This window comes from Haliaeetus albicilla, chromosome 26, assembly GCF_947461875.1.
Source record: "Haliaeetus albicilla chromosome 26, bHalAlb1.1, whole genome shotgun sequence".
NCBI lineage: Eukaryota > Metazoa > Chordata > Aves > Accipitriformes > Accipitridae > Haliaeetus > Haliaeetus albicilla.
This window is the reverse complement of record NC_091508.1, coordinates 1,939,533-1,952,330: the sequence shown is the minus strand read 5'-3', so window position 1 is coordinate 1,952,330 and position 12,798 is coordinate 1,939,533. Positions and strand designations below refer to the sequence as shown.

Genomic DNA, 12,798 nt, shown 5'->3' with positions numbered 1-12,798 from the left:
AGCCACAAGCCACGCCGGAGAGCCACGTTTTCCTGGACAAGGAACAGGGAGAGGCAGCCACAGCCAGCCTGTCTCGGCCGGGAACATCTCAAAAGCACCAAAATCCTCCTGCCCCCACCAAGTGCTGTGTCCAGCAAAGCGCCGGGTCAGACTCCCAGCACCCGAAACTTGTCCTTCCCCTCCGAGGGACCGGCGCTCACCCACCAGCCAGCGGCTGCATCTCTGTGCAGCTTTGCCAGTTGCTGGGTTTATGTTCATTTTTTTCAGCTGGGCTCCACCAGCCTGATCCAGAGGATCCCCTCTAGTGGGATGCGGAGGTATTTCAAGCCCACATCCCACTCCCATCTCCTCCCCAGCTCTCTCTGCACCAGCCGCCGGCCAGCCCCGCTGCCCAGGCTGGGCGGTGGGCTGCAGCGGGGAGCCGGCTCACAAATTACTCGCCCCGTTTTGCCAGAACCGTTTGGGGCGAAGTCAAAGCCAGGCTGGAAAGGCAGATGCCGGGGAGGCGGCACGGACGGAAAGGACCAGAGGAGGGAGGAAGACAACAGCAGACATCGAGGGTAAATCCCCTTCAGCAAAGAGGGGACGATGTCCACCAGCAAAACATCTACCTTTGACAATAACGTGCCACCTGGACCATACGCTTCACCAGCAAGCCTGGGTGCTCGCTGCAGAAAGCGGGCTGGCGGCATCCCGGTTGCCCCGCGATGGTTGGCACAGCAGCACGTGGGGACCCGGCCCGAGGCACCCACCGGGTGCGCTCGCAGCCCATCTCCCTCGCTGGCACTAAACCACACAGTAAATACATATATTTTCACTGCAGAGAAAGAACCCGAACACGAGCCCCGGGCGGCCGCCTCTGCCGCCCAAGGACAGCACGCTGCCCTCAATTCTGCTTTTGTTCCCGCTTTGCTTTTCATCCCGGAGGCTCCCTCTGCACCACTTTTGCAGACAAAGAGCTTGTGGCCTCCTCAGACCAAAACGCTGTCAAGTCTCGCACGGCCGAGCCGTGCCCTCACCCCGGCCCGGGAGGGAAGGTGGGCACCCAATGAGCAGAACCACGGGGGTTGCGCCCAGGATGCTCTTGGTGGTACAGACATGTCGGATCCAGCCAGTGGCGTTTGTGGCTCAGCCCCGGGAAGAACTTGGTGGCACCTTTTCCCCCTTGGCTCCCCCTTGCCCTCCCCTTTGCTGTTGTGGCGGTGGCCTCCCAGCCAAGCTGGTTAAGAGATTAACACTCTAAAAACCACATTTACTCTAATTAGCCATGAAATCTTTGTAACTAAGTGAAAAAATGTTTCCCTTGAGGGATTTTTGTCCATTCATCACTGTTTGAATTGCCAGGGAGAGCGAGGGGGAAAAAAAAGAGAAAAGAGGGGGGAAGAGAGAAAAAACCCTCAGATCTAATGAATTAATAGCAGAATGCCCTGGGGGAGCAGCAGGCTCCTACAAAACACGGGCACCTCAAAGGGGGCTTTTCACAGGCTCGCAGAGGGGACGCTTCTGAATTATTTGGAGTTAACAGACTGTAACACAATGCTCCGCTCCCTGTACGAGCTGGGCAGCTTGGCCAGCGCGCTGCGCTCCTCCCTTCCCTTCCGCAGGGACGGACAGACGGACGCTGTGCCCGGCTGCGCGTGCAGACAGCTGGGTGCCCCTGTCCTGCAGACAGCTGGGGGGAACGGGGCTCTGCTGCCAGCATGGCCAGCACCCTCGGTTACTATTTTACTGGGAAAAACGTTTCAGAGTTTGGTGGGAGGGGGGCAGAGAATCTTGCCACAACTTAGGCCTATAAATATTTCATATCGCTGGAATAAGAACGATTATATTCCTGCCAGCACTTTTCTTGTGTATTTTAAATGTGTCACCGCCTTCTACTTTCTCCCCCGTTTGTGTTTCTTGTAACAGGCCCATGAAATAAAGATTAGCTGAATAATCAAGAGTGTTTAGAAATGTGAAGGGGCCTGTCTCAGGAGCACTGCATGCTCAGGTTCATCTTTTTTTTCTTTTTTTTTTTTTTCTTTTTAAGGATGCCAAACACAGATGGGGGAGTGCAATTTTCACACGCTGTAAGAGACGGGCTGGAGCGGGAGCGAGCGCGGCGCCCGAGCGTGCAGGGACGAGGCGAGCAGAGAGCACACGCTTCCCCGTCAAAAATGACAGCCTCAACGCCACGCGGAAGAGGGGGGCACTCTCCCCCGTTACATATTTATTGTTCAAACTGCAGAGGGGCCAATTAAAACAGCTTGATCACTGCCACGTTCAAACAGACGCGTACATGCTCAGAGAAGCGGGATGAGAGAAGCAGGTGTACGCTTTCCTGTTGCAATACAGTGCAGTCTGCTCCTCTGAGAGTCACCAAAACAACCTCAGCTGAACAAAGGTACTTCTGAGACGCAGCCCAGCTCCCACAGGAAAGCATCGTGTCGGCACCCAACAGCAAGCACAGCTTTCCACCTTAAGCCTTCTTGCCACATGCCCCATGCAATTTCTGCATATTAGCTTTTGCTTTCTTTCCTAGTTCAATTCTTCATATAAGCTGCCTGTGGCATGAGAGAGTCTGCACCTACAGCTGCCCTAGCTTTTGGGCAATTACTCCAAGACATGCTCTAGACTCCCACATTTAGCTGCAACAGGAGTTCCCAAAGTAAGTTCTGGAAAGCCTTCTAGTGGTAGCTAAATTGGAGATCTCGGGAAGATACTGTAAATCACATGTTTCCCCGAGACACCACAGGGTCTGCACAGCAAACTGCTCCAAATGTCATTTCCATTTAGCTGCTTCGCAAGCCAATTTGTCACATACTAATGCAATTTGCTGAAGAGAGTTAAAGAGCACGGGGCGGTAGCAGTCACCTCTTCTCCAGGCTCCCACAGCCAGCCTGGATCTGCATTTTCCCTTTTGCATCCAGCTGAAGTTCCCTTTTGCTGAGAGAAGCTCAGGGTTAACGTGAGGAGCAAGACCGAGCGTGGCAAGAGCATGGGAAAAGCTGTTTCTGTCATATTAGTGGATTGTATGCAGATCTTATGCAGCATCTGTTACCTGTTTCCACTGCGCAAACTTGTTATAAGCCGGGGGGAAACTCCACAATTAATTACATCAAACAACACTATAAAGACAATGAAGAGTAAATTGGGTTACTTTATCTTCCTGCAACAAGCGCTGTGGAGATGGTTAGAAGAGTGGAGAAAGATGACTGGTTTGCTAGATAAGCCATTTCACAACAGCAGTTGTGCATTCACGTTACTCATTGCTTGCACCAAGTTTTGTAAATCACAGCTACTTTATCTGCTTCCCTGCACCACCCCAAAATATCACATTTAAGCTCTGAGGGTCCTCAAAGTGACAACAAATGGCAAAAGGACAGCAATAAAGAGAAAAAACCATTGCATTTTAAAGGATCTAACACCTCTGTGTCAAAGGAAAAAAGCTAAACATCTGTTCTGAAGATGGCACAGATTTCTTCTGAGGCATCTGTCTTTCAGCTGTAAAGTGGGTCATTTGATTTAACTTTTAGACACCGTATCAATGAAGCCATCCAGTGAAGGAGAGACAAGACCATCTCCCCAAGTCGGCTGAGATCTATTAAACACGTTCAAGCCACCAGTAAAGCATCAAGTGCTCAGCAAGTAACAGGGGAAACCCTGTCAGCGGTAGGTTTTTACATCATGGTACTCTGCTAACTTCACCTTCCCTCACCTCCAAGCCAGTATCTTGAACTGTAGGTCACAGATGTACCGGTTTTTTTCCTCTACCACTTACTATTCACCTCACTTAATATTAACCTATTGACTTTCTGATACCCCTTAGAACACAGATTAATTGAACATCATTCACTTCACCTCCAGGAACGTGAAAGTATTGGCCGTAGCTCGAACGGAGGCAAAGCCTGTAATGCCTGACCGTGCCAGGTTAAACGGAGGTCACAACAAGGGAGGACAGCCTGGCACCTCCGGCGCTCGCACAGAGCAGCCTCTGCCGGGATCGACGCGCACCATCCCAACGGCTGCGGGGCTGGAGAAGACTTGGACCATCACACCGAAGTTCGGATTTCCCTGAAGGGAGCACAAGCGCGTTTGCCTTCCCTCCCCTCGTCACCTTTCAGAACGGGTCTTGCGAGGGGTTGGGAAAGTTTTAGTGGGGATTTTTCCCCAAGATTCAGGGGCATTTTCAGAAAAGTCCCTCCTCGCCAACAGTAACTTTTTACGGAAACGAGTTTATTCTGGTGCATCGACTGCTCCCGACCGTGACTGAGCGGTAACAAATGTCAACAGAATTAACGAGAAAACGCGGACCGGTATAACGTGTACACGCGTGTAAAACCGACCGGGGAGGGAGGGAGGTGACCAGCAGGAGGGGAGCTCGGAGGGATTTTTTTATCCCCCCCCCTCGCCCCGCGAGCACCCCCGGGTGCCGCTGCCCCGGGCACGGCCGGGAACCGGCGTGGCCGAGCTGCAGCCCCCGGGACCACCCGGCGCAGGCGGCCACGGTGGGCACGGTGGGGGGGACGAGCCCAAACCTCCTCCCCGCACCTCCCCAGCCGCCGGCAGGACCGCGGCAGCGGGGATGCCCGGGGGAGCCCCAACCCCGGGGACGCCCCGCACCCCCGGAGGATGCCCGGGGACAGAAGCTTCCACCCCCCCACCACCACCCCGCCGCCTTCGCCAGCCTCGGCCACTCACCAAACCTCGCCGCTCCGCTGCCTCCCGCCCTCCTCGGGGGTACCGGCTCCCCGGTTCACGGCGGGGTAATCCACACGGCCCCCGGCACCATGGAAATCCAGGGCCGGGCTCCCACCGCTACTCCTTAACCTCCTTCCCGTAAAACCCCACAACCTCCCCCTGCTCGGCTCGGCTCAGCCCCGCCGCCCTCTCATACCTCCGCAACCCCCTGCCCGACTACGGCCGGCGGCGAGCCCCGGTTCCCCGCCGCCCCGGCATCCGCCCGCCGCCGCCGCCGAGCCCGGGCGCGCTCCCCGCCGAGCCCCGAGCCCGGGCGCGCTCCCCGCCCGCCGCCGCCGCCCGCCCCCGCGCCGCCCCCGCTCCCCGCGCTTAACCCTTCCCCAGCCTCGGCGCCGGGGAGCGGGGCTCAGCCCGCCCTCCCGCAGAGGTCCCCCTCGTCGTCCCCCCCCCCGCCCCAGCGCCGAGGGGAGCGGGCTGCTGGGGGAAGCGGCACCGCGCCGAAACAAAGCCCTGAAGGCGAAACCGGGGAGGGTGGGGGGAGCGGGGCTGCCTCCCACCTCGAAAGGCTGCGTGTCTTCTCCGCACCGGCACGGCTGGGCCGGCGGAGGAGGAGTTGAAGGCGCCCGCAGCTGTCCCGCGTTTCTTGGGCTCCAGCCTCCCATCGGCTCTGGGAGGGAGGGAGGGAGGGGAATGGAGGCTGCTGGTTTCTGTCCCCCCAGCCCACCCCTCCCACGCAGTTCTGGTGCCGAGAGTGACACTGGAGCTCTCCCTTCCTCAGTTTCCCCAGCCGTGAAACGGAGCCGACAGTTCAGTCTTCTGCCAAGGCCGTGTCACCTCCAGCAGAGCAAAGGCTGCGTGTGTGCACCCAAAGCCACCCGCCTCCGCGCCTCCTGGCCTGCCAAAACCACGGTGGCCACGGCCGGCTGGGACAGGGAACCCACCGGCTACTGGGAACCAGGGGATCCCTCCTTGGGATCCAGTGGCTCACCACAGAGCCACCACCTGGCCTCTCCCGCGGGCCTAGCACAAGCGTTTGAACAAACACCTGGAAGCTGTAGGGCACCCAAAGCGAGGAACACCTTCAACCACCCCTGAGCCACCCTGGTTATCTGCGTTGGTCTACAAGGGCTTGGGAACGCGGGCAAACAGGGAGGCAAAGCCAGCCCCAGTGCCGCAGCAGGACCGCGTGGCCACGCTGCTCCGAAAACCCAGAAGTACCGCGGTCCAGCTAAGCCTGCCCCAGCAAGGCAGCATGAGAGCAATTTTGAGGAGTGCAACTGGTGGAGGGAATCAATAACATGACGGATGATTGCTGTTTTCCATTTCTTGTCAACAAGAATTTTTTAACAATTTATTTATTACGTATTGGAATATTTGCGAGAGAAAGTTATCGCCATCGTCCTGGGCCTCTTCCACAATACACCTAAGTGACTAAACCAACCCAATCTACTCTGGGAAAGCAGCACACAGGACAGTTTCCCCCAGCCCCGCTCGCCCCCACTGCTGTTAGCATGGCTGCAGAAGCGGCCTCGCTGCATCCTCCCCAGCTCATCTCACGGAGGGACACACCTGATGCAGCACTTGGCACGGGTTAGCAGGACCCTGCAAGAGCAGCTTTGGTGGAAAAAAAGACACGAGTGCTGTCAGTTTTGCTCTCTGCCCCGTGCCCAGGGCTCAGGAGCCTCTTGCACGGGGGTCCAGCAGGGAATGTCTTTGCATCCCACTGTGCAGCTGCGGATCCTGCACTTTTCCCCGCTCCTGGGAGGGCTGTAACCAGAGCCTGCACTGCTCCCTCTCCAGGGAGAAAATGACAGGTTAGCTTGCCTGTGTTTCTCCCCATCCTTACCACATTTACCATCCTTCAGAAAAGGATTTCCTTTCCAATAGTGCCTGTATAACCATCAGTGGAGCACGGGCATACCTCCCTACACATTGCAGTCAAGCGCCCAGCCCCACTCCCACGGAAAGGGTCCCCTCCACTTCACTGGGAGCTCTAGAGCAGGGGATTTTGACATCCTGGAAAGATACATAGGTTGCAGCTGTTTAGCTCAGGAGAGGAAACAGAAGACACTCAGTGGATGGCAGCATTGGTTCCTTAGCAAGCTTTTCTCTTTCGCCATTCTGTCCCTAATACATTTACTGTGTCATACATTCACAGCGAATGGTACTAAATCCTATTACAAATACCATCCACGGTTAAGCGCGCATCCCACTAATGCAATTTCTCCTTTTGCAGAAAGCCATACAGGGCAGGTCAGAGTGTCTCAACCACCATTTCTCTCCTCTTTGCAGGTCTGTCTGCATCCTGTCTTCTGTTTATTATTTATTGATGGTCAATTATGTTCCTGTATGGAGAGTCTGTCTCAAGCTAATTACAGGATTGCTCAGCTGGGGAGCAGCCCCGAGACTCGCAGAGTAGCTCACACACAGGGTGTGTGAGCAAAGGGCTGTTCCAGCATGTGGGGAGCGAAACAAAACAGGTGGAGATTCACCTGGGTTTGCTCAGGTGATGGATGTGCTGCTGGGCTAATGAGTTGTCTGTATGCTTTAAATATTAGCAAGCTCTGTGCTGAAACAACTGCTGGAGTAATCCTTCTGTGGATATTTGCATTCACCTTTTCCTGAAAAGGGTGATAGGCATAAGCCTTGGAATCAAAGTCTGGAGCTGTAACAGAAGAAAGGACCTGCCCCTAATTCAAACACATATGGTCATAAATGTATAGAGGTGCACATACACGTAAGCGTACAATCCTATGTCCGTAAAACTCCACACAACCTCTGCACACGTGCATATTTATGCACACTCACAGTATCGCCACACAGAGACACAAACTAAATTGCCAGGAGTGCAAATATTGGTCCACGCCTGACACTCCCCATCACCATATCCATCTGAGCACCCGGCGCAGGGGGACAGAAAGGGCCCTTGGACCGCGCTGGGATCCAGCAGCGTGGGATCCAGCGGCGTGGGATCCAGCGGCGTGGGATCCAGCAGCGTGGGATCCAGCGGCGTAGGATCCACCCGGGTGCCAGCGGCCACGTCCTCGGCAGCAGGGTCACCGACACAGGCACCCGCGGCTTTGCCAAAGAAACCGTGGGCAGCGCTGGTGCGGGTGCAGAGCCCCTCAGCCCATCTCACAGAGAGCTCCGAGCTGTGCTGTGAAGCGAACCAGGAGCTCAGCAACCGCTGGCCAAGCCGGGAAGATCGGCCATAAAGCCATCTTTAAACTCTTGGCGTGCAAATTCTCGTCCCCGTTTCCTCTGACATAGGGAGCTATGCCGAGCGCTCCTTTTCTGCGGGGCAGGATCCGGACTGCAGATGACAAAGCAGTCTTTAAGCAGCTGGTGAAGCAAGGCATCGGTGAAAGATTGGTCTCTGTTTCTAGCCTGTGTATTCGCAATTTCTCTCTGTCCTCATCTTTGATAAACTCTCTTGCTTCAGAGCACAGGGGTCATGAATCTGTCTGAGCTGTGTGAAGCGATGAGCCTTTGAATCCTTCCAGCACCCAGCTCTTCACATTCTCTAAAAGTCCTGGATAACGTGGCTTTATACATTGCCTCTGGCACTTCTCTGCGTGCCCGCAGACGCATCAGGATCCGACATTGGTATTTGCTCTGCATTTGCCATTCCCAGGGTAATAAAATAGATTCTGCTTTTCCCTAATTTCTAAAGCAGGAAAATATCCTTTTTTTTTTTCCTTCCCTGGGTCCATTAGGACAAGCCGCTGAGTCAGGAAAGCACAGTCTAGGCCTGTGCTCCCCAGCTAGGGCTGCCTTCGAGCGGCTGCTGAAGCTGTGCGAGGGGAAGAGCACCATCTATAGGCACCAGCTATAGGCACCAGCTATAGGCACGGGACAGCCGGCTGCTTGCCCGCGGAGCATCAGTCGATCGCGCAGATGCCAGCGGCTGACAGCCCCTAGTTACTCGCATCATATCTATCCATGCAATATTCAGCAGAGCTAATAATTATGCAGCACTAATCACTACAATAGAAGAATCATAGGCAGTTATTTAGAAATGATTGTTTCCACTCAGTTATTACCTATGACAGTGAAAGGAAATATCAAATAGTCAAACCCACATGTATATGGGAAGCTGAGTGAAAGATCAATGGGAATTTAACCAGCACTTTATGCTATTCTTCCTCTTTAGAAGAACCTTGTCAAGTATTTTTTTTTTCTCTCTCTACTGTTCATAATACCTTCTTGGAAAATGAAAAGGATTTTTCTTTTCCTAATGCACCTTATCCTTTCCCCTCCTCAGATTTTCTCATAAATGTGAGCTTCGGTTCCTGTCTCTGTATCCCCTGGTTTGAACTGAGCTGAAATTAACTCAGAAAGGTTTTTTTCTTTCCAAGACAAACTCTGTTTTCATTAAGTGCAAGGGCAGGAGAACAGAAAGTCTCCGAATCCTGAGTTACAGAGTGTCTCGTTACTGTCAAAAACACAATTGCTGACAATGTCTGTGCTGAGGTTGTGTCAGAAATTCAAGGTGCACACAATATGCCATTTTTAATCGTCTTTCTACAGCTAAGAATTGCCTCAGCTGAAATAAAGGGAATCCTACAGGGAAGAGCACAAAAGTGCCCCTGCAGAGATACTAGTAATATCTAGAGATTTTAAAAAAACACAACAGGAAAACATTGGTCGTCTTGGCCCCTACCCAGAAAGTAACGGGGATGACCTTTTCCTAGCCCTTCCTTTGGCTCTGTGGTGTGCCCACCCAAGGTCTACACACTGTGCAGATCCCATCTCTTGTTTAAATAAATATTCTGCTCCACACAGAGCTGGACAGAGGCATCGGGACAGACGCCGGGACTGGCGGGTGCCCAGGAACGGGGAGCAGGGTCCTTTGCCAGAGATGAGCTGTGGGACCGGGCATCCATCCATCACTTTCGGAAACATTACCCGCCCCAGCTGCTGACCCATGATCCAGCTGTGCCGCCTTGGCCCCCCAAGCGGCCCCTCCAGCTGCCGAAGCGACACTGGAGGCTGGGAGCTGCTTTGCTGGAGCCTCGCAGGGCTGGGCTGCACCTCCACCCCGGACCGAGACCGAGCAGGGCGAGCAATTACAGCCCATTGAGTCAATTATTGACCCTCTAACGAAGGAGTCTCCTCACAGCCTTTGACATGAAACAGAGGACCAGCGCTACTCCGGCCTGTCACATCGAGAATTTACAGCTTAATGATTTCCTAAGGGCCAAATCCTGTACTGACATGAGCGCGCCTGCTTCGCCATCGATCAGCGGCATGTTCTGCAGCGAGGAAGGGACGTTTCCCTGCTCGTGGGGTTGCTTCTGAGCGGCACACCGGTACCAACCACAGCTGCTCCATCTCCAACTTGCTCACATTCAGCAGCTGAAGCAGATACAGCAAGAAAGACCGTGAGTTTTCCTGTCGTTGGTTTGTCTACATTATTAATTATTGACTAATGACACAGTTACAAACAAACCCACTGCGCTGGAGGCGGCCTTCGAAGATTTCCCGTCTGTGTTTGTTCTAGTAACAGGGGAAAAAGTCTTTATTGCTCTGAACTCCAGACACACACAAGGCCAAGGCACATCACCAGCGTTATTCCAAGATGTTGGTGATCAATATGGTCCCATCGCCTGCCACCTCCATCCCAGGCTGTTGCTGGCAAGCCCTCAGGGCAGCTTTCAATCTTCCTAGTGCTCACAGCTAGGAGATTTGCAGAAATGCTCAAAAATTGCAGCAGGGCCCATTGCAACACAAACGGCCAGTTTTTAAGAGATGGGTATCCAAAAGGGAAGGCTTTTAACAGCAAGCTGTAACCGTAGTTTACCAAAATCTCTGCTGTAAATATCTGCATCTGGATTTCCTCAGGACTGCTGAAGTTTGTCTGTGGGGCTCACTGAAGGGGTGTCTTGGGGAAGAAGCATCTATACAACTTAGTTACTCGCATTGTGAAGCCTGAAAGGTGGTCGCTGTGATTAACAAGCTGTTTGAGCAATAAATCTCCCCAGCACGCTCATTGCAGCATGTTCATTGGAAATCTTTAGTTCCTTCATCATAAAGAAATGAGTATTTCAGGCTCCCTGTCCTAATGAACATAAAATACGGAGCGTATTGTCAAACATGCTGTGGCTCTGCCTTTTATTCTACAATAATCTTTCTAATTTTTCTGTAGGCCATGGGTATTACTGACAATGCAAAACTGAATTAATTGCAAAACTAAATTATTTTAAACCCTAATTTCATCTCTTTTTTCCCTCTTGTCTGAGGAGATTGAGATTTTTTCCCTGCATAATGGTTGGGAGGGGGGTGGAGCTGGAAATCCTTTGATTTGTGGGTCCGTGAGTGTTAATCTGCTGCTGTGAATTCTGCAAAGCATTTTGTAAGTGACTGAAGAATGCGGAGCCTGAAGTCTGCTTATCGTTTCATACTCTTTTTGGTATTTCTTAGGACTTTTTTCAGGAAAGAGAGAGGAGGGAGATGTTCGTAGTCAAACGCAAACTCAGAAGCATATAGAAACTCCTTTCTCTTCAGGGAGTTCAGCCAAAGGCAGAGAAAGGCAGAACAGGCACAGGTTGATTTTAAATATTCTTATTATCAATCTTGATGCAATCACGAAGAATACAGATGGCCAAAGTAAAAAAAAGAAAAAAAAAAAAAAGACTTCAAGGGCACCAACCTTTTAATTTACCTCCTAATTAGGCAGGACACCTTTCCATCTAATCTGCTTCCCCACAATCTCCTTCTAGCTCTCTTGGTACACTTGTGCCTACGTGCATGGGGCAGGGCTGTGAGGAAAACACAGTTTCGTACCTCCAGGGAGATGTTCTGCTGGAGACCAGACTGGCCAGGCACTGAGCATGAACCGGGGCTCCCCTCTCCGGCCTTCCCCCGTCGCATCTCCTCTGCAGAGAAGTCTGCCCTGAGTCAGACAAGATGTATCATACGAAGTCATTTATTTCATGTGTGTAAGTGATTATTGCAGAAAGGTCTTCAGCTTAATTGATGTATTGGATCATGTATGATAAGTGTATCCAGGGAGTTTTCACATCACAGGCAGATGTATAGAGAGGGACCTCCTCTGGTTCCTTTCTTTGCCTCAATACCCAGCAAGGGGCCCGGGAATATTGGGGGATTAATGTCACAACAGAGGGAAAAAGTCTGCCATTCAATCTATTTAAACATTTTATTTCACCAGTGCACCAATTAAACATTCCCTGTCTGAAGAGACCACGGATTAAAGCAATAGCGATGCTGAAAAAAAATAATAATCTCTTTGGAGATCTGTCTATGGACAGATCTTTTCTCTCCAATGATCAAGGAAAATATATGAAATTGAAAAAAAAAAAAAAAGACCGCTTAGAAGTAAACTTTAGGGCTATGTGAATAATTTCTCCCTTCCTTGTCTGTGCTCCCTTTCATGAGTTTCTTTTACTTTCACTGGCACCTTCTCCCTTGCAGCCCATTTGCATTGCCTTAATTAAAGGGAGCTGGCAGCGACAGCAGCTCTGCAGACGGCCGCCCACTGCCCTCCGTGGGGTCTGGATGAAGCATTTCAGATGCTGAGCCCAAGCGCTCAGGTCTGGGAGAAGTGGATGAAACCACGCTCCGCTCTGGTGTGGACAGTCCTAGCTCATGCCGGGATCAAACCAATGCCCACAAACCAAGGAGATCCACTTCAGCTTACACCAAGACCGGGAGAAAACACTGGGTTTCCTCCAGTGAGAGCCCCAAGAGCTCTCCCAGGTGGTCTCTGCTGAGCTGCTGCTGTCTTAGCAAGCTGGTCTGGTTTTAAGAAGTTTCCTTCTCACTAAAGAAGGACCAAAAGCACCTTTTTTTCCTCCCAAAAGGCCACTTGAGGTGGTGGCAGTGGCACCTGTATTTTTAAAAGAAGATTTTCATGATTTCCTAAGGGCCAAATCCTGTACTGACATGAGCGCGCCTGCTTTGCCATCGAAGAAGATCCGCAGGCCAGTGTACCCCTGCTGACTGGGATCTGTGATGAAGTACTGGGGAATAAAAAAAGAATAAAATGCCTATCCAAACCCCTGTGTTACTCTTACTCCATGACTGACACCAGAAACAATGCCATGTGGTTTGCAAGCTGTGCACCTGCTGGTCATCTATTTAAGCAAAGCAATTCAC

The 12,798-nt window shown here is 52.3% G+C and overlaps 1 protein-coding gene across 2 annotated transcripts in view; it reads right to left on the bottom strand.

Annotated features, from left to right (window-relative positions):
* PLXNA2 (plexin A2) overlaps positions 1-12,252 on the bottom strand; it is a 189,235-nt gene extending 176,983 nt beyond the window's left edge. Inside the window, exon 1 of one of the 2 annotated variants that reach the window (XM_069771712.1) lies at positions 11,467-12,252. The gene's annotated coding sequence lies outside the window, so the exon portion shown is untranslated. Of the gene's footprint in view, positions 1-4,680; positions 4,962-11,466 lie in introns of those variants that run through there. The other variant, XM_069771711.1, reaches the window with a different exon arrangement.
* Positions 12,253-12,798: the final 546 nt, after the last annotated feature.